Source organism: Tachypleus tridentatus, chromosome 6, assembly GCF_004210375.1.
Source record: "Tachypleus tridentatus isolate NWPU-2018 chromosome 6, ASM421037v1, whole genome shotgun sequence".
Classification (NCBI taxonomy): domain Eukaryota; kingdom Metazoa; phylum Arthropoda; class Merostomata; order Xiphosura; family Limulidae; genus Tachypleus; species Tachypleus tridentatus.
The window spans coordinates 118,580,366-118,600,255 of NC_134830.1; the positions used below are offsets into that span (position 1 = coordinate 118,580,366).

The 19,890-nt window shown below is 35.1% G+C and overlaps 1 protein-coding gene across 2 annotated transcripts in view; it reads left to right on the forward strand.

The window, feature by feature from the left end:
• Positions 1-3,702: 3,702 nt before the first annotated feature.
• Positions 3,703-19,890, forward strand: part of LOC143253426 (uncharacterized) — a 51,005-nt gene continuing 34,817 nt past the window's right edge. The window contains exon 1 of one of the 2 annotated variants that reach the window (XM_076507289.1): positions 3,703-4,056. The gene's annotated coding sequence lies outside the window, so the exon portion shown is untranslated. The remainder of the gene's footprint in view (positions 4,057-19,890) is intronic. The other variant, XM_076507290.1, reaches the window with a different exon arrangement.

Below are 19,890 nucleotides of genomic sequence, written 5' to 3' on the forward strand. Positions count from 1 at the left end.
GAAGTCCTGCACATCACTGTTCCAGAACGTTTCATCATGACAAATCTTTTAGTCCAAGATTCTTGAAACACTCTGCTGCTGCTCCTTCCATTTGAACGTTTTCGTTGCTTTACTGGTTGAGCTGAACATTCTGACAAGCTGAAGGAGTAAATATAATTTAAAAATATCTCACCAATTAACTCAAATATGATAACTTAACTTATTGTATCAGCAGGTAAAAATTTATGTCATTGATACAGAAATAAATCTATAATGAACTAATTGATTAAAAATATACGCATGCCACGCCAAATAACATAATTTTAACAATATAATTGATATATTTACTGCGAAGAAATAAATGCATATTTACTGTTATTATCACTAAATATCCAGTATTCATTCACAAACAACAGAAGAAAAATATAAGCAGAGTGAAGCCAATACCAACAGTTTACTTCTATTTTTGCTCAAATACTGGTGTGTACACTTAGTCTGCGAGGAATTCAAAACGTGTCATTCAATGTCACATGTTCTCACAAGCGCAAAGCTGGCGTCAAGAAGGCATGAGACGCCTCCTGTGAACATTTCTCACTGCTCTCGGGTTGAAAAAAAGCATTCGCTGCTGCACTTGGCAATAATGATAATCATTATATACATATTTAGTTATTATGGGTTAGCGTTAGGGTTTAAAGAATCAAGAGGCGGCATTGCATGCCATCTGCCAGTAAACTGTTTTCGCGCGCCATAGGTTTGTCATCACTGACTTAGACAGGTACATTAACTAATGCAGCTGACCAATGATTATCTCTGTCTCATATACACTGATACTTTAACTAATGTAGCTGACCAATGATTATCTCTGTCTCACGTAGGTTATGAAAGAGTTTTGAAAATAAGGTTGATCTGATGAAGCCACAAGATAGTTTATTTTTTAGTTTCAAAGCATTATCACCGACCACGATGTTACTAACTGTAATGAAGAAGTCTGTTTGAGGTGTGAAGTGAAGACATGGTATAACTTGTCCTCTCATGTTACGGCGGTAAGTTTAAGAACTTAAAACCGAGGTTCGAGCTCACACAGCGGACAGAGTGTAGATAACTCATCGTGTAAATATGCGTTAAAAAGTCCTCGAAGATTTACGTAACATTGATTTTGCTGGATAGAATATATATAACACCAATAGACGAGATGGCAAAAAAATAATACGTAACTATCCAGTGTCAATAAACTGTGGTAAGAAGACACCTCCTAGTACTTAACCAACTAGCGTCAACAAACTGTGGCAATGAGACACTTCTAGTACTTAACTAGCTAGTGTCAACAAACTGTGGCAATGCAATGAGACACTTCTAGTACTTAACCAGCTAGCGTCAACAAATTGTGGTAAGGACACATTTTCTAGCACATAACCAGCTAGCGTCAACAAACTGTAGTAAAGAGACACTTCCTAGTAATGAACCAGCTAACATCAACAATATTACTACAAATGGCTAAATTTTAATATATAGAATATTCAAGTACTAAGTAGATGTTTTGAAAGAATGGAAACTTGAACGTTTCTAAGCATTCTACATACGCGAAACGATCGTCTGGTGTGTTTTTACAGTAATTAGAAAGAACGTTCGTCTTTTTATATAGTGCTTTAGTCATTATTTTACGTTTTGATAGCTACATCTCCTATTACTTTAGAAGTAGACGACGTTTCGGTCTCTATGTTGAAGATACAATGACTTGCAGTCTTCATGTATACACAATAGGCTATCTGTGCTCTTTCCAGCACGGATATCGATGCCATACCGTTGTAAGCTCGCCGATGTGCCACTGGGGGCGCTTATAATTAATGAATTCCTTTAAATACCACTGTTTTCATGTAGAAGTGTGTGTACCCTCGTTTATTTTGTTTGTGTGCTCTTTCTTTCTTTTTCTTTTTGGATAAAATATGTTCATCGTCGAACGCGAACATTTTATTAGAATTGAATTTCCTGGATAAACGTTTTCTTTCAATAAACCGAAAGGTTTTGCAGGACAGATACCTTCTACATAACTTAAATGCGTGGTTACATAAAAACAAGCATGTTATAAAAATGTATCTCCTTATGTTCATTATTTTGTTTTGTCACTGCTTTACTGAAATGAGAATGACCTAGAACTGCACTCAACCGTGCTGGGACATTGACGTTGATGAAATAAATAACAAGAATTCTGTATTCACAGTTTTTGTGATTCATGTTATGATAAAACAATTATTTGATTAACATTGTTGTCAGTTTCGGTTTTTCATGCAATGATAAAACAATAATTTGATTAACAGTATCGTCAGTTTTGGTGTTTTGTCATGACAAAACAATTATTTGATTAACATTGGTGTCAGTTTCTGTTTCATGTTATGACAGAACAATTATTTGATTAGCATTGTTGTCAGTTTTTTTGTTTCATGTGATGATAAAACAATTTCTTGATTAACGTTGCTGTGAGTTTTTGTGTTTCATATAATGATAAAACAATTATTTGATTAACATTGTTGTCAGTTTCATTTTTCATGTTACGATAAAACAATTATTTGATTCACAGTATCGTCAGTTTCTGTGTTTCGTGCTATAATAAAACAATAATTTGATTAACAGTGTCGTGAGTTTCGGTGTTTCATGTCATGAAAAACAATTATTTGATTAACATTGGTGTCAGTTTCGGTGTTTCATGTCATGATAAAACAATAATTTGATTAACAGTATCGTCAGTTTAACTACTTAATGGTTTAGTTTCTGAACTTTCTATCCTGGTGATTAAAACCCTTGGTTCGTAATTTGAGGGTCACGGGTTTAAATCCCCGTCCCACCAAACATGCTTGTTTTTTAATTGCCTAGAAGGTTATAATAATTGGTGAATTTTACTATTCGTTGGTAAAGGAGTTGATGGTGATGACTAGCTGCCTTCCACTGGTAAAGTAGAGACGAGTAGCGGAGATAGCCTCCGCGTATCTTTGTGCAAAATTCGAAATACTCTTCTGCAGTTGGAAAATTAACTTTATAATTGCTCCCATGGCGACCGCAGTTGAACTCACCCTCCTTTCTGTGTTAGGCCCAGTGTGTCCGAGGTCGCATGGTTCGCTTCCCGTTACCGCCAAGAAACACATGGGATTTAGCGTGAATTTGACGAAAAACAAGCAAAATAATTTTTCCATTTATTTTTTATTGTCAAATTATTACTTCTGTGTTAAACAAATATAACTTATTTCAACATTGTTTTTCTTTTAAATGTGTATGGTTATTAATCAGAGTAATGAAAAATAGCCCCGTCCCCGCTAGCACAGCTGTATGTCTACGGATTTACAACGCTAAAATCAGGGGTTCGCAAACACAAAATAGCCCCCTAGTGGCTCAACGGTAAGTCTGGAATCTAAAATCGGGTTTTGATACTCGGGGTGAACAAAGCTCAGTTAGCTCATTGCGTAGCTTTTCAACAAGCAAGAAATAAATATTATCGAACAATAAATTCACTCTTCAAACTTGTCATACAGTCTGTTATCTGACAAATAAATAGGATTAAAACGTCCATCACAAGTTGTCTAAACATTTCACCCCCTCTTTTTAGTTGTATCTGACCTTTACATGCCGCAGGTAATGATTGTAAGGCGGGTTCTAATGTGCACCTGGCGGAATTTCTAAAAGTAGATCCGTTGAAGAACTAGCTGTTTCAGTTGTACACGTCTGTATACTCGTACTTCCTCTTAGACCGTGTTCGAGTACAACCTGGTCGTAGTTAGGGTAGCAGTAAGTGCGTGTAGACATGCTGAGCTATTTTCTATTATCTTGTGTATTTGTATAAGTTTATGTAGTTTCTTTTCTCCTACAATTTTGTATGTTGGAGATTGGAACAGGAGTAGTTTTGCGTTAAACTTTAAAGAAATCTGACTTGGTGATTCAGTGAAGGAGACAGTATTTCAAGACACCTGTTTTTGTATCGTCTGTCGTGTTAGCTGTGTTAGAACTGGTTCACCACTTCAGTAGTGTCGGTGATTCCATGGATTACGCTACGTTGGGAAAGAAACTTTCGTTCTGGTAAAGCCATAACAGGTAGACAGACATTCATATAGACCTGTTGTTACTTCAGTTAAGTTTGTGCCTATATTTATCTTGTATATATTTATATATACACCTGTGTATATCGGCTATTCATATATATTAATCAGTATAGCCAACAATTGTTAACAAATTCGACCCATTCGGCTAAGCCTAAACTTTTCTACTCTGTAGTAATACTAATTATTATTGACTCTACAATCAAGAAATTAAGGCTTAGATCCTATGTTCACGTGATCATATTAGCTAGGCCTTAATTTCTATTAATATTGACATTACAATTAAAATTTAAATTTTAACTCGTATTATTACTTGTTTGTGTGTGAATAATAAATACTAATAAGAAATAACCAGATGGTGTTATAAAAATATGAATATACGAAGAAACTGTTGAAACATTTAACATGGAAAAGAACTTTTGTGGTTAACGTTTCAGTTTTAAACTTTTCTGTGTTGACCAAAGGATTTAATTAATATTTAAAAAAAGACGACAAGCAACTTAAGAAAGACATATTTTTTATTTAACCTGACTTTTGACTGTTTCCAGAATATTTTTCCTGTGAATTTCGTATAGCCTCAAAAGCCTCATTGTTTTTTAAAGATTTATCGTATGTCTCAAGTGTTTAGTTGACAATATCCATTTTTTTCAACGTTGCTTGTAATATGTTCTTAGTTTGATAGCGGTTGTTAATAAAAACAAGTTTGAGACGTAATCGAAATTTAAAATTCGCTAAAGTCTTTAGTGGTACTGTTAATCACTGGTACTTCTAGCGTTTGCGTAAAGTCCAAATAAAAATCTCTCTCTCAGTACGAAAATAACGAAGACAAAGTGAACTTGGTATGGGTTTAAAACAGAGCTTTAATCACGATCCGTTATTTAATGTCCGTTCAAATCGCTAGCGCAAATCCCGCTTTCCTGCGTAAAGTGTATTTAGATATTGTGTTCCTTCGCACTAAGTTGTTTACGAAATACAAACGCACAGCTATTCTTAGTGTATTCTACAATAGTGAGTTCCTGTTAGCGTACTCTCTCACTCCTACTTTTTAATGAATCGATACCTCTGTTAGAGTGAAGTCCTATTTTGCAACCAGAGAGGTCGCAGAAAACCCCCAAGCCAATAATAATTGTAAGGAAAAGAAAACTACAAAAAACGCTGGGTATATTGTCGTAAATGGTAGCCTTAACACTGTTACAATAACGTAGTGCTGCCTGAACATGGCTGTTTTTTAATACGTTGTTATACAGTTCGTGCACAGGTGGCTAATTTAAGCCGAATTAGATATAGCACTCCAGAACTTGAAAAATATAAATAAACCATTCGTATGAGGGAAACAAAATAAGACGGGAAATATTGTGATGGTGTATAAAAAAGGAAAAAGGAAAATATGCAATAGTAGATCTTCTAGCAAATCGACTTTTTCGACTTGGTATAGCTTTAAGCATTATAATCAATCCAAACACACCCAGTAATGTTTTCTTTAAGTGTGGCGGTTGAGATATTCGAGTCGCGAACTTGAGGGCCCAGGTTCGAATTCCACCACTGAACATGCTTGTCTTTTCATTCATGGGGGAGTTATAACGTAAGCCCACTATTTGTTGTTAAAAGTTTGCAGTGCGTGTGTGTTTTTTTTATAGCAAAGCCACGTTGGGCTATCTGCAGAGTCCACCGAGGGGAATCGAACTCCTGATTGTAGCGTTGTAAATTCCGAAGACTTACCGCTCTACTAGCGGGGGACTAGGCAGTGAGTGATGTTGACTAGCTGTTACCTTCCCTCTTGTCTCTTTTTTCTAAATTAGGGACTGCTAGCGCAGACAGCCTTCGAGTAGCTTTGCGCAGAATTCAACAAACGAATATTTCCTTTTCAAAATTTGAGCACGTTACTGAAATATTTGAGATATCTAGCAGGTAGACTAAAACTTCAAAATGTGTTACGAAACTTTTGTTGTATCCATTATAGATCAGGTATTCTTTCTGTTTTGACAAATAGCCTATATCAAATTTTGGCGAAACTAAATTTGTAATTTTTTTAAAATTATTATTGTCATTGGTGCGATTATGTGTTGAACAGTCAGACCCATTATGGGTGGTGAAAATGTTCATAATTGTTTTTGGATACTTTATAAAACCCTTAAATCGAATGAAGTTCTTGAAGCAATTGACTAGTTTTTTGAGTCTCTTGTAAGTTATATTTTGTTTTCCCTTTGATGTTATATTGATTAATAGAGGAGGATGTAAACGTTTAGTAGTTTTCACTGTTTGCTTTACACTAAAACCATAAGGATTGTTTCCATTGTCAGCTTACTATATGGATTCCGGACTGACCTAAATCTAAATTGCCTGAATCCCGTGTGATATTATTGGAATTACGGACAAGAATAGCGCTAACAGCACAGCAAGCGAATCTAACTGTTGAATTAACGTATTATAATAAGTATATTAAATTAGCTGTATTCATTGTTAATTATAACCTGTGAGGTATTGGAAAAGTAATATTGTTAGAAATAAATTTTCGTTTTGTTTACTGTGAAAAAAAAACTTAAACTTATCTATTTTATCAGAAATTGGAAAGAAAAAGATAAGTTGTTTTTGTCCCACCCTGTACAGCAGAGAGAAGGAAAAACCTGTTTAAAGGAGAAGTAGGACCGCATTCTACCAAGTAATGTTAGGTCAGCGGTTCCGTCTTCACCTGAGTATCTGTCATAAACTAGGTTCTGGCCGGAAACCACTTCGGGGTCAGACTCGACGGCGAGCGACAAAACAACACATTTTAACCAGTACGTCCCACAAGAATTTAATTACAAACAAACTTGTACGATAGAATGCACGCGACAGTGAAACAAAGCTGCCCTGGTCCGAGCCACAACGTTCGCTAAGAAAGCAAGAGAATCAGTAATAATATACGTTCTTACCAAAGCTATGACGTGTCAAGTAAAACAGTAAAAACAAAACAAAAAAACAACAACCCTGAAATTCGCTGATTCTCTTTTGTTTCACGGACTGAAAAGCCTTATTTATAGGTACTTTGATTTGCCACGTACAACTGCTTGAATTCATAGGAAGACATCTAATTTATATTTGACTAGTTCGAGGCTGTATTTGTGTATCCATTCATGCATAATAGCTTTTCTCGCAAGTGGCCCATGTCGTCAACCTCTGGGTTCGAGAATAAAACGTATCATTTCGAGAGTAATACTTGCTTGTTGGAACCTCAAGATTTCTTTTTGTCTAAGAGGTTTGTGGTTCAAAGAACTCGACATATGCTTGGGTGATTTGTCATTTTTCTGCTTCTGCGACTAATCTTCAAGTTGGTAAGTAAAATAACACTGCATGACTGCAGTGAAAACATTTCTTAGAAACAAACATGAGGCCTAATCTCCCATTGTATTTACTGCTTGTCACGGTTTTGTGTAATTCCGTCCTTTATGGTAACCATGGGCAACGGTACACTGAATCATTGTCATTGTTATATATAGTACGCTTACAATGTAGCGAGATATTTTCAGTTTTCGACAAGTGGTTAATTTAAGATTACTGAAAATTATTTTGTGATATTTTAGATTAAAATAATAAACTTAATTGAATTGAATTTTGGTAAAAAATCTTTTTATTTGACAGCTTTATTTTACCTTACTCTGAATTATATATATTTAAAAACAACGTTTTTAATATGGTGGCGCTGTATCTTAAACAAAACAAAATATTTTAATTATTAAAGCTTTTTCGACCCACAGTTTTAATAATTGTGCAGTGTTTTACCTGAAACAGAACTTATAAACTTTGTCTGCTAATTGTTTGTAATTAAAGAATATCGGAAGTCCGGCATGGCCAGGTGGTTAAGGCACTCGACTCGTAATCCGAGGGTCACGGATTCGAATCCCCGTCACATCAAACATGCTTGTCCTTTCAGCTGTGGGGGCGTTATAATGTGACGGTCAATCCCACTATTCGTTGGTAAAAGAGTAGCCCAAGAATTGGCGGTGTGTTGTGATGACTAGCTGCCTTCCCTTTAGTCTTACATGCTAAATTAGGGATGGTTAGTGCAGATAGCCCTCGTGTAGCTTTGCGCGAAATTCAAAACAAACTAAACCAAGAATATCGGTAATAAATCTAAATGTTAAGCACCCGTCAGAGATTATAACGTTTACTTAGCCCTGCATAGCTAGGAGGTTAAGGTACTGGACTCGTAATTTTAGGGTCGTCAGTTCGAATCCCCGTCACACCAGACATATGGGGGGCATTATAATGTACGATCAATCTCAATATTAGTTGGCAAAAGAGTAGCCCAAGAGTTGGCGGTGGGTGATGATGACCAGCTGCCTTCCCTCTAGTCTTACACTGCTAAGTTAGGGACGAGTAGTGCGGATAGCCCTCGAGTAAGATTGCGCGAAATTTAAAACAAACGTGTTTACTTGAAGTACAGAAATACCACGGTTACGTACTGTAAGAAAGGTTCATTATTCTGTGGGGTGGACCTCTTTATAGGCCGGCCATTAATGGTTATTTTACTTGCCATGATACATTAGTACGAGATCTAACACGTTTTCTGTTAGCATTCTTAACCCTTAAACAGCAAGAATGTTGTAGGTAGCAGCACCAGTTGATGATGGCCGTCTGCTACCTCAGGTTTGGTTTGTGTTGAATTTAGGGCAAAGCTACACGAGGACTATCTGCGCTGATACCTTAGGTATTTCGAAGAATTAGAAGAGCTAACTACATAAAGCGTTTGGAATTTTACCGCCAGGTTTATAAATGATTTTACGTCACACTATTTACAATTCATTTTGGTTTTCGTGAGAATAACCGTTTATCTTGTTTTCTGGATAATTAAAAAAAAAGGTGGGTCCGAACCCCGAACTCTTGGGTTTTAAGTTCTGAAGGGAATTAATAATTCACAAGTTTAGAGCGGTGAAGTTGCATTACATAATTGTGATAATATCTTGATAGTTATAGACTAGTTACGGTAGAAAAAACGAGCCAAACATCATATTCATCAAATAAATTCTTTTGTATTTGTTTTTAACTCGTTTGGTTGAAAATATGTTTTTAAAATAAAGTGAAATATATATATATATGTATGAAACCTAATTATAGTGTATTATTATACATTACGTTACTGGGTCTTAAAAATTAAAGGCAAAACTACACAAATTGTACAGATATACAAATTAACGCTTAGGAATTAGTGCTAGTTAGCGCAAATAATTCACATTCAGCATTGCGCAAATTTCGACAAACTTACCAGTAATAATGCTTCCACGTTATTTTTATTTTCAAATTATTCCCATTGTGTTATACAAGTAATTTTCAGTCAAGATTGTGTATTAATACATCGATGAGGATCATAAAATGATGTAAAAAGTTTCAAGGTTTACGCCCTTAGTGGCACAGCAATGTGTCTATGGATTCGCAAGGCTTGGATCGAAACTTATAGTGGGCATATATAGTTCATTGTGTACTTTATGTTTAAGTTTAAACAAACATGCAAGGTGTGAACTTCAAATACAACATTTCTCAAACTGGTTTTTCGACCTCAAAGGGGTCAGAAAGCAGTTGTAGGGGGTGAATAATAAATATCACAATATTTTAGTGTATGTACAGTGATATGCTATTACTTCGAGTGTTTGTGGGATCGTCATAGTTTAAAATATTTTCAGGGGTGGTCCAGCAAAAACTCTGTGAACACCTGTTCTAACAGGTATACAACAGTTTATCTTACTTTAGAAAAAGCACATTTTGAAACGACACGCATGTCTTCAAGTTTTTAGAACTGCATTGTTTGATGAACAGTTTGTTCTCTACGGTGAAGCTGTAAAAGTTAGTGTTTGTAATAAACGCGCTCAGCAGACCGTGTCATGTTCTCGTGCTGGGGAGTAAGAATTTGTACTAGGTCAACTCGAGCATGCAGTGTTTGTTAGTAATTTTTACCTTTACCACCCTCTCGGTGAGGCTTTTTACTTTAGGTGGGAATGTGGGTTAAAACCCCATGTTTCAGAGAGTGGAAAATGTTCTTGGAACAATTGTACTTCCTGTTGTATGTATTTTAATGGGACTAAGCTCGTCTTAACCAGAAGCTCTGATGCAGTTATGCTGCAGGGAGAAAACGGTCAGTTCAATATAACCACTTTGATGAATCATCCAGGCAGGTGTGAAAAATAATTTGAACGTGACCGTTGTACTGACTGTGAATCCGATAACCCATCGCTACAAAATAAAACAAGTTGTGCACTTTGGGGCCGTGGGTATAGGAATGACTGTCATATCCCACAATAATATAACGGAAGAAGTTACTGCTGGTCAGCTGTATTCTCTCTATTCTATTGCTTCACAATTGGTGACGGCTAGCGCAGGTAACCCTTGTGTCTCTTTGCGTTAATTTCGTCAAAACGTTATAAACATAATGATTTATTGTTATTTTTTTATTATTACTATTGTACTAGCAGATAAATAATTGCTTTAATACAGACCCATACGCTGAATGTATGAAAGGAGGCTCTGATATGTGAGATCAAAAGCCAACACATATTGTGCTAAGCACAATTAAATTGCCAATGCTGTGGAGGTTTGGAGGAAATTTGTAAAAAAAATAAAAAAGTAAAGTGCTGAGATTAAATCTGGAAGACATTTTGCGTGATTTACAACTCAAACAGTTTCATAGCTGTTCACATAAAATCCACAAACATCCAGTGAAAAGTCAACAAATCGCCATTCTGTTCTAACCCTACATGGGGAGCTAAACCTAACATAAATACGTATGTTTTATTGTAATAAAGCACTGTACTATCTACATACAGAGTATTTATTAACTTGTAAATTATATAACTAATTTAAACGACTCTGTACAGCGATGGTATTTTAACTGTTTCAATCATTGGATTACATATATGCACTATATAAATAACATGCTAGCATGCTCCATTGTTTTGGAGTGCTTTTCCGCAAATAACTATAAGCTTCAGTTGAATTTGAATGGTTGTGTATTGAAGCTAGATTTTTAAAGCAGAATTATCACAGACTGTACTGTAATAAGTGACTAGAGAATGATAATTTGTTTTGTCCAGTTGTGTTCCAAATTAACTGATCCATCCTGTGTGGACTTTGATGAAAAAGAGACAATTAAAACTCTAGATACAGCTGTGATAGTCAACAGTGTAATGAACATTTGTATATGCTTGACTCGTCTTAATATATTATTATAAAACTAGTTTATTTATTAATGAAATTTGTCGCCAACAAATTACAGATACCTACAGTAAAGAATCCTGCCTACAAAACCTGACAGTAGCAATACGACTTCGGAATTTCAATTACAAAGTGTCGATGTAAGCCATTGGATGCGTCTATTTCAAGACGAAAAATGATAATGCTTCATCAGAAAAGCGGGGACTGTGAAGAAAATATTAAATATCATAAGCAGTTACATTATAACAATATAAGGATATTTATTTTACATTTTATTTGTATATGTTAAAAACTGGAACAACTATGTGCACTAACGGCAAAATACGGCCGCGTAGTTTTGTGTAAAACTACTGACAGACAAGGAAATGTACGTTTCGTAAACTGTTTCACTTGCTAAACAGCCCATTTGCAATCCACTAAGCCCCTTGGTGACTTAGCGCCAAATAAGTAGGCTTCTAAAGCTAAAAATCAAGTTTCAATACTACGGTGGACAGAGTTAATTGTGTAGATTTGTGCTTCACAGTGTGACAAATACAAAACCCACTACTTGAACATCTTTCTGTTAAAGTAATATTAAATAAACGATATGAAATGGTAAGGTCCATCTTTATGCATACAAAGCATTACTTTGTTTTTTGTTTTTTTTGTTAACCCTATTTATACGTAAGAATCCAAACACAGCTGGGTTGTAAGTGGTTTGGTATGTAACCCGAGTTCTACACGAAGCGACATTTCTATAGCACAACAATTTGGGTTTATGGCCGAAAATGTCGTTAGCACCGAGGGTACCCAATTGATAAAGTAATACATTTTAATCTTCATAAATGCAAATATAAAAAAAATGTTAATGTAATTACCTATACTCATTACAAATATTAGATTTGCTCTAAGTAGGTTGGTTTACTTTGAAGGAACATTACTGTTAATTATAATTGAAAACAAAGAACGTGAAAAAGTCATCCACCCTGTATCTTCTATATTGTGTAATATTTTTAAAAAAAGTACAATTAGGGTATGGATTAATGACCTGGATATTGTTTACATTGTTTGAATTAACTTAATTTCTCAGAACTACTGGCGAGCCAGTAAGTTTAAAGCAACATGCGATTAAAGCGTTATTTTGTAAAGTACCAGTGCTCATCAAACATTTTAATTTTCTAAAATTTTGTGCTCTATACTTGGTTATTCGGACGTCCATGGGGTGCAAGTTGAGTCTGTGATAAAGTTCTTGATTTAGAATCTGGAGAGTTGAATTAGAATCCGTGCGATATCACAAAATATATCCAACCCTTGACAAACACACTAACTTTAAGATGTGTTATAAGTCAGCCTCCTAGCGTCGGAAATAGGACACTAGCCACGTCTTGGTCAGTAACTGAAAATTAGAGACTGTGATAAATAGGCTAAGTTTCCATAAATAGAAATACAATACTGTATACTGATAAGTAAGTTCCAAATACGTTTGAATATATTTCCCTTTAAACTCTCTCACGAGAAAATGTATTTCAGAGCTCTAAACTAGTTCGAAAGAGCGGAGTAATCGCTAATATCATGCTTGTTGAACAGTAGTTATGTCGAATTAATTCCACTTACAACGTCGTTAACTTTGTAAACCAAAATATTCCGAACGAACTTGACTGGTATCAAAGACAACAAGTGATTTAAAAACTTCCTAGGTATCATCTAACTTCTGTGATTCGTTTGAATTTAATTTGCAAGTGGCAATTTTAAGGTTCTGGGGCGTATAAGGCGTTTAAAAACGGCGTCCTAGTGTACGTTTCAAACCCGGTAACATCGCCAGGTCATTGAACTCGCGACTGCACATTACTCACATCCCCTTTGAATATTAGCGAGGTTATCCTTGAAAGGATTGAGAGAGAGTATTGGACCAAGGCGTGTCTAATAAAGACTCAATTAGTTAATGTCTAAAAATTTAAATATTTTGAATTCACTTTACCCATGATGCACTTTTTAATCAGCTAACACATGCACGTTAGTAGTTTTTTCTTTCTGTTTATTTCAAAGATTTTAATTACATCTACATTTCAATTTTAATATAAAAAGGAAGAAACTTGTCAAAACTATATTTAAAAACATTTTCGAATTAAATACCTTGTTGTAAATTTATTATCCACAATATTGTAAGATCAGTGATCGAAAGTTTTAAAGGTAATAACAAAGCGTTTTTATATTAATTTGTATATTAATATTAATATGTTTAATATGTACTAAATATTAATATTTGTATTAATATGTATTCGTTTAAGATGAATTTGAGGCCCGGCATGGCCAAGTGTGTTAAGGCGTGCGACTCGTAATCTGAGGGTCGCGGGTTCACATGCTCGCCCTTTCAGCCGTGGGGGCGTTATAATGTTACGGTAAAAGAGTAGCCCAAGAGTTGGCGGTGGGTGATGATGACTAGCTGCCTTACACTGTTAAATTAGGGACGGCTAGCACAGATAGCCCTCGAGTAGCTTTATGCGAAATTCAAAACAAACAAACAAACAAACAAGATGAACTTGAACACTACAATAAGTTTTCTTTGTACATAAATATTGATTTAATGTGCACTCCTTCGGTAATACGAATAAGTCAATACGCGTTTATTTGTACCCAAGTTCCGCCAACGTTGTTTCCATGGTTCTTAACCTGGGAGTCGTTCAAGTTTGAAGTTTCTCGGGGGTCACGGAAGGCTTGGGAATTATTGGGGAAATCACGGTGCAGTTTGTATTTTTGTGGCAAGTGCCTGTAACTGCCCACCAATAGGAACCACGCTGAAGTGCGGCAGTTGAACCGCGTCAAGATGCTTTTTTAAACTATATAATATTAATACATCGAACTTTAAATATCAAAGTTTCCATCGTATTTGGTATATTGTCTCATTATATCAACCCTCACACTGAGTGAATAAGTAGGTTTTGTATGATGTTCAGTAATTCCATGGATTTGTTTAGCACTTGTAGCATTTCTCAAGGTCATTTCTTTAACATTTTCAATAAATTAGGATCTTTATATAGTTTTGTTTTATTCTACCTTTACGCAAAATTATTATAGGGGTCACGGTAATACCCTGGAGAGTCTGAGGGGGTAAGACGATGAAAAAGGTTAAGAACCACTGGGCCCTAGCATGACCACGTGGTTAAGGCGCTTGACTCTCTCTCTCTCTTTTATTTATTTATTTTTTGTAATAAGTCTAGAACGTAGGTGGTCTGTTTTATTGTAGGACTATTTTATTATTATTTTAAATTTGATTTTATCTTAAAGATCCGATGTACAAGTTTAACGGGGAGAGGTGTTTAGGTCACAGCCTTGCAGTCTCACGGTCGCCGTGTCGAATTTCCATCCCACCAAACATGTTCACTCTTTCAGCCTTTGAGGCGTTATAATGTCCCGGTTAATACCACTATTCGTTGGTAAAAGAGTAGCCCAAGAGTTGGTGGTAACTAACTGCTCTTCACTGCTAAATTAGTGACGGCTAGCGCGGATATCCCTCGTATGAGTTTGCTCAAAATAAACCAAATCGTGTATCATTCTTGCATGAGATTGTATTCACACCTACCTGGGGTTGTCTGTAGCTGTCCGTTGTCTCCACATCTGCCTGTGGTTGTCTCTGTCTCCCATACTGTCTATGGCTGTGCATTGTTTTCATACGTCACTTTGAGCTGATATAAAATATTAATTCATAAAAATAACTTACGACCGTGACTAATTTAACTATATTCGAATAAATAATTCATATTTAAACCAAATCTGTTTATCTCTATTTTCCAAACACGTGTTAACAGATATATCCTCGTATTCTCCCATTAATTCAAGTTATTCCTTGAGGAATTCTCGACCACTCTAGCTGCTCCTGCTGCTTTCCGATGTACGTTTGACGTGTTTGCTGTCTGGGACTTAATTAAATAAGTTAATTTGTACTTTACAATGTTAACAAGTCATGTAGAAGTAATGTTTGTTTTGTTTGTTTGTTTTTGAATTTCGCATAAAGCTACTCGAGGGATATCTGCGCTAGCGGTCCCTAATTTAGCAGTGTAAGGCAGCTAGTCATCACCACCCACCGCCAACTCTTGGGCTACTCTTTTAGCAGTGTAAGACTAGAGGGAAAGCAACTAGTCATCACCACCCATCGCTAACTATTTTACCAACGAGTAGTGGGATTGACTATCACATTATAATGCCCCCACGGTTGAAAGAGCGAACATATTTGTTTGGTGTGACGGGGATTCGAACCCGCGACTTTCAGATTACGAGTCGAACGCCTTAACCCACCTCGCCATGCCGGGCTGTAGAAGTAATAACTTGTTTTTCTTTAAACCTGGATGTTTACAGACAATATTCTATTTCTTAATACCTCGTCTAGCAACTGCTGTGATATTTAGTTTTCTAGCTGTTAAAGCAGTATATATATTCGTAAAACAAAGAATACTGTTGTTTTTCAGAATGAGTATTGCTTATTGGATGAATTGAGATATTTTAAATACTTTTTTTTAAAAAAGGTTTACCACTTCTACATAGTAAAAGCTTGATTTTATAAGGATATTTCATCATTTCTAGGGTTCCCTGTCGGGGCCAACTGTAAGTTTATGTACTTACTACCCTAGAATACAGGGCTCAGTTACAGGCTGAATCAACTATTTTTTTATTTTTTTTATAAATCCGAAATGTGTCTGAGAAGTGCATGTTTCATGTTTGTTATGAATTATAACGAGCTGCTCCAAAAAACTCGAATATTATTTTCATTTTTGTGTTATCAAGACGGCTGGCATTTGTATTAAAACTTTTATTAAAATAAATTACAGAACAACCTTTCAACCCTCTTTTTTGTTAACCTGAAAATGGCCTGAGAAGGTCGAAACGTTCTGTATCTTATTTTAATAAAAGTTTTAACACCCATACCAGACGTCTTGAGAATACATTTTTACTTCAAGTGGGTTTCTCGTTATCACGAATTTTTTCGGCTTTGTTGAGATGATGAGGGAGGGGGGTTGCGACAACCAAAACGCTGGGGTCAGACGTCAAATCCTGCTAAGAAACACTACTTTAAAACAAACAACTTACCGTCTCTTTTTCTTCTAGCCCCGAAAACGCCAAAATGGTGAGATAGTATGAGAAAGGTAAAGTTTTATTTTTTACTGTTGTCTGGAAAGTAAAAAGTGTTAGATTTTTATCCCTTTATTTTTTTGACGAAAGACGAAACGTGATTGCATATAAGAAAGGTGAACTGACGACATACACATTCTTAAAAGAAAATGCTTTCTAATTTTGTTTGTCGAATTCCTGTTCTATGATTATTGCACACGAAACTCTCGCGCGCGCTTTTTCAAGAAATTATAGCTACGTCATCAAGTCATGTCTCACTTTGATATTTGATAATTTCTTGTATTTATTTACGTAAGTTAAAAAACTAGTGAAATAAAACCCGTGAATGTCTTTCTCCATACCAGTTTATTATGTAATGTGTAAAATTCATTATTTGGACGGATGTGTTATCTCGACAAGTGTCACGTGACGTCTCTCTTGTGATCATTTAACTGTAACATACGATGGGATTAATTAACAAAGCTCTTGCCAAGCCTAATATTATATCGTGCATCTATCATTGTTCATTTTAATATTATTCACAAAAACAAGTAAACACTGATGTTGACTCGTTTTGAAACCAGTTGTAGCCTTTGTTTCATATTATTTTCTTAATATGTCCATTGGTGTTTTCTAGGGAATTTTATGTTGTACCAAAGATATAATCAGTGATGTTCTATATATTTCTTTTTTGGTAACAGAACGAAATTTGAAGTTATAAACAAATGTTGAATTTTGATTATTAATTTGTTTAATTCATCTTTACGTTTGTGCCGGGTTGACCTAAGATTTAAACAGACGTTCCCTCATCTACCTCACAATCTAACTTGCTTATAAGCCAAAAAAAAAAAAAAAGAAAAAAAAAGAACTCACTGGAAGAACAATTTCGGCTGTTGTTCGTACTAATTGTATTACGATTCTAAGTCAGGCATCGCAGTGACATCTTGTGTGTACTATATAAAATTAAACTCCACTCTGAAAACTGAGGGAAATCGGATTAGGGTGATCTTCTGGTATCATGATCCATGGACTATACACTTCAAACTTAGTCGCTTTCTTGTCAAATGGTCAATATGTCCACATACAGACGTGGCCTTGGACATTATAGCTCTAGCTGTGTCAGCCTGTGGTGTAGCTGTCCTTGTATTGTTATGGGTACGATTGTCACGTGACAAAATAATGTGATTATGATTCGCTCAGCAACCTTTGACAAGTTCAGAAGTAAAGGAGACCGTGTTGGTAACGTAGCCAGGTAGGGTGAACTGCTTAAAGTGCGTTAACAACACCTCCAGGAATTCTGAGCCGTGCAAAAGTAATTACCATATTATCAGAATGATCGACCCACTTCTATTTTGCACTTGGAGAACCTAGAATTATCTGACACTTAGGGGAGAGGTTAGAGGTCTGTGGACGCAACATTTAGTGGAACTTATTTTTCACACGTGCATCGAAAGTTTCAAACCTCTCAACTATTACAGATGTAGCACTAGTTTAAAACTTGTATCATAGAATAAAGTAAAGTTAGTTGATGTGTGTTATTAAACTACACTGTACATTGGCAGGCTTCCTAACACATCCGTAATTATTCCCTTTCCATCTATCATTTTAGCGTCGATATATACCAAGAACTGGCAGACGTTCGATCACATTTTATAGGTGGCGTCTTTTTTTCTGTTTTATTTTACGATACTGCAATATGCTGACTACAGTCTAACAATACACAACCAATGCAGCTAGTACTTGTTGTTTTTTCCCCTCCTATTACCTATTAATGGATTTCTACAAGTCGAGTAAAGTGTTACCAAAAGTACCGATTAAACTAAGACTAGAACTTTTTGTTCCCTGATACATTAACTTTCATAGTTGTTTACGCTGTTTTAGTTTCCTTTCACTGTTTAATATTATTGTATGATTTACAACTCATATCCCAGCTTATGAGCATATTTCAGAAAGGTGTGAGTGTGTATATATCAAGTTATAGAATATGATTTTAAAAACTGGTGTATGTGAAATATTAAATTTTACTTGAAATTCCATACAAAATTAAAATAAAATAATTAATGGCACATTTCAATTAGTTTTGTCACTGTGGATCAATTTCAAGGAGTATTACTTCAGATTCCAAATGTATTATATTTTTTCACTTTTTTTTTTTTGTCTGAGAAAGTAATGGGCTGAGCCTAACCTAGTTGTTAGCATATCAAGCTCTAGATTGAACGAGAATCTGGAAGTGATACACTTCTAGTTATGGTGCGTTATAAAAGTGATATTTAATCTGTTATTTGGTTCAAAGGAACTGGCAAATTCAATTGGCAGTGCTTACTGCAGGCTGTTCATTTTTTCTTCTAGTCAGTAGTTTAAAATCAGGAACATTTATATCTGATCCATAAAGGTCTCTGACCTCGTCCGTTATCTCACATGCGCAGGAGGCGTCGTACAGGTTGAAAGATTCGATTCTAGCTATTTGTGTTCTTCGACTGTCAACATTGTAAGTGGTTTACTACATTGCTACTTACAGTTTGACCCTATTTCAATGTAATAAATGCATAAATTAGTATTATATAAACAGAATAATGTATTCAAAGTCGTTATAAATAAAACTCATCTTTGTTAAACAGAAAATCAGCTAAGGTTTTATCAAACGATTTTCTGTATAGCCATAAATGATAGATTCATAGTTTCTGCAGTCGATTGTGTTTTGCGTACATGATTTCGCTATGCGACTAGACTTTGAGCAATTTTAAAATTTGTATTAACTTAATAAAACATGATGATATTTAAATAAATAGATTTATACATTTCAAATTACTACTTTAATGGCGTCTTTACTCAACTACTGGTGTTAATGAGATATTAAAATTTCTGACTAATTAAAACGACACCTAGGGATAATCATGTGAAACTGCGCATGCTTAATATCTGGGGCACTCGGTATTTGGTAAGTTACAGCTCGTACAGCCGGATTTTTGGCAGTGATAAAAAAATGATTTCATGATAGAAATATGATATTCACACCGAATAGACCTTTGTTACGTATGTGAATATAATTTTATAAACCTATTAACATTTTATTTTAGAAACATAAATTCTTTGTCTGTCCTCCGCGTTCGTATGCTTTTTCATAATGTTGTACAAGTTCTACCGAAGTTTAAAAATTACATTTTCGAGAACTTAGAGTGCATTTTTAGATAAAAGAAGTTTCATTTAAATATAATTTTAAATGTTAAATAAAAATTTAATAATATTGTGAAAGACATTAAGAAAAGACCCCTGTTGACTGTTTTAAGGAGTTTGTAAACATTTCAGTCTACTTTGTATACCAAGAATTAAACACGTGAAACTGTGTGTAGTTTATTTATATATTTGCACGTATCATTGTGTCTGTGTTTAAAAAATTAGAAAAGAGAAACATTTATTATGTTTGTTTAAAGTTGCAGTTTTGATGTCAAACACTAATGAACCATTAGGAACAATAGGCCAAACACTCGTATTAACACTCCAGTTGTTAATTTCGATTTCGAAATAAAGAGATGTGTACAAAAAATATCAATTCAGATCTGTATTT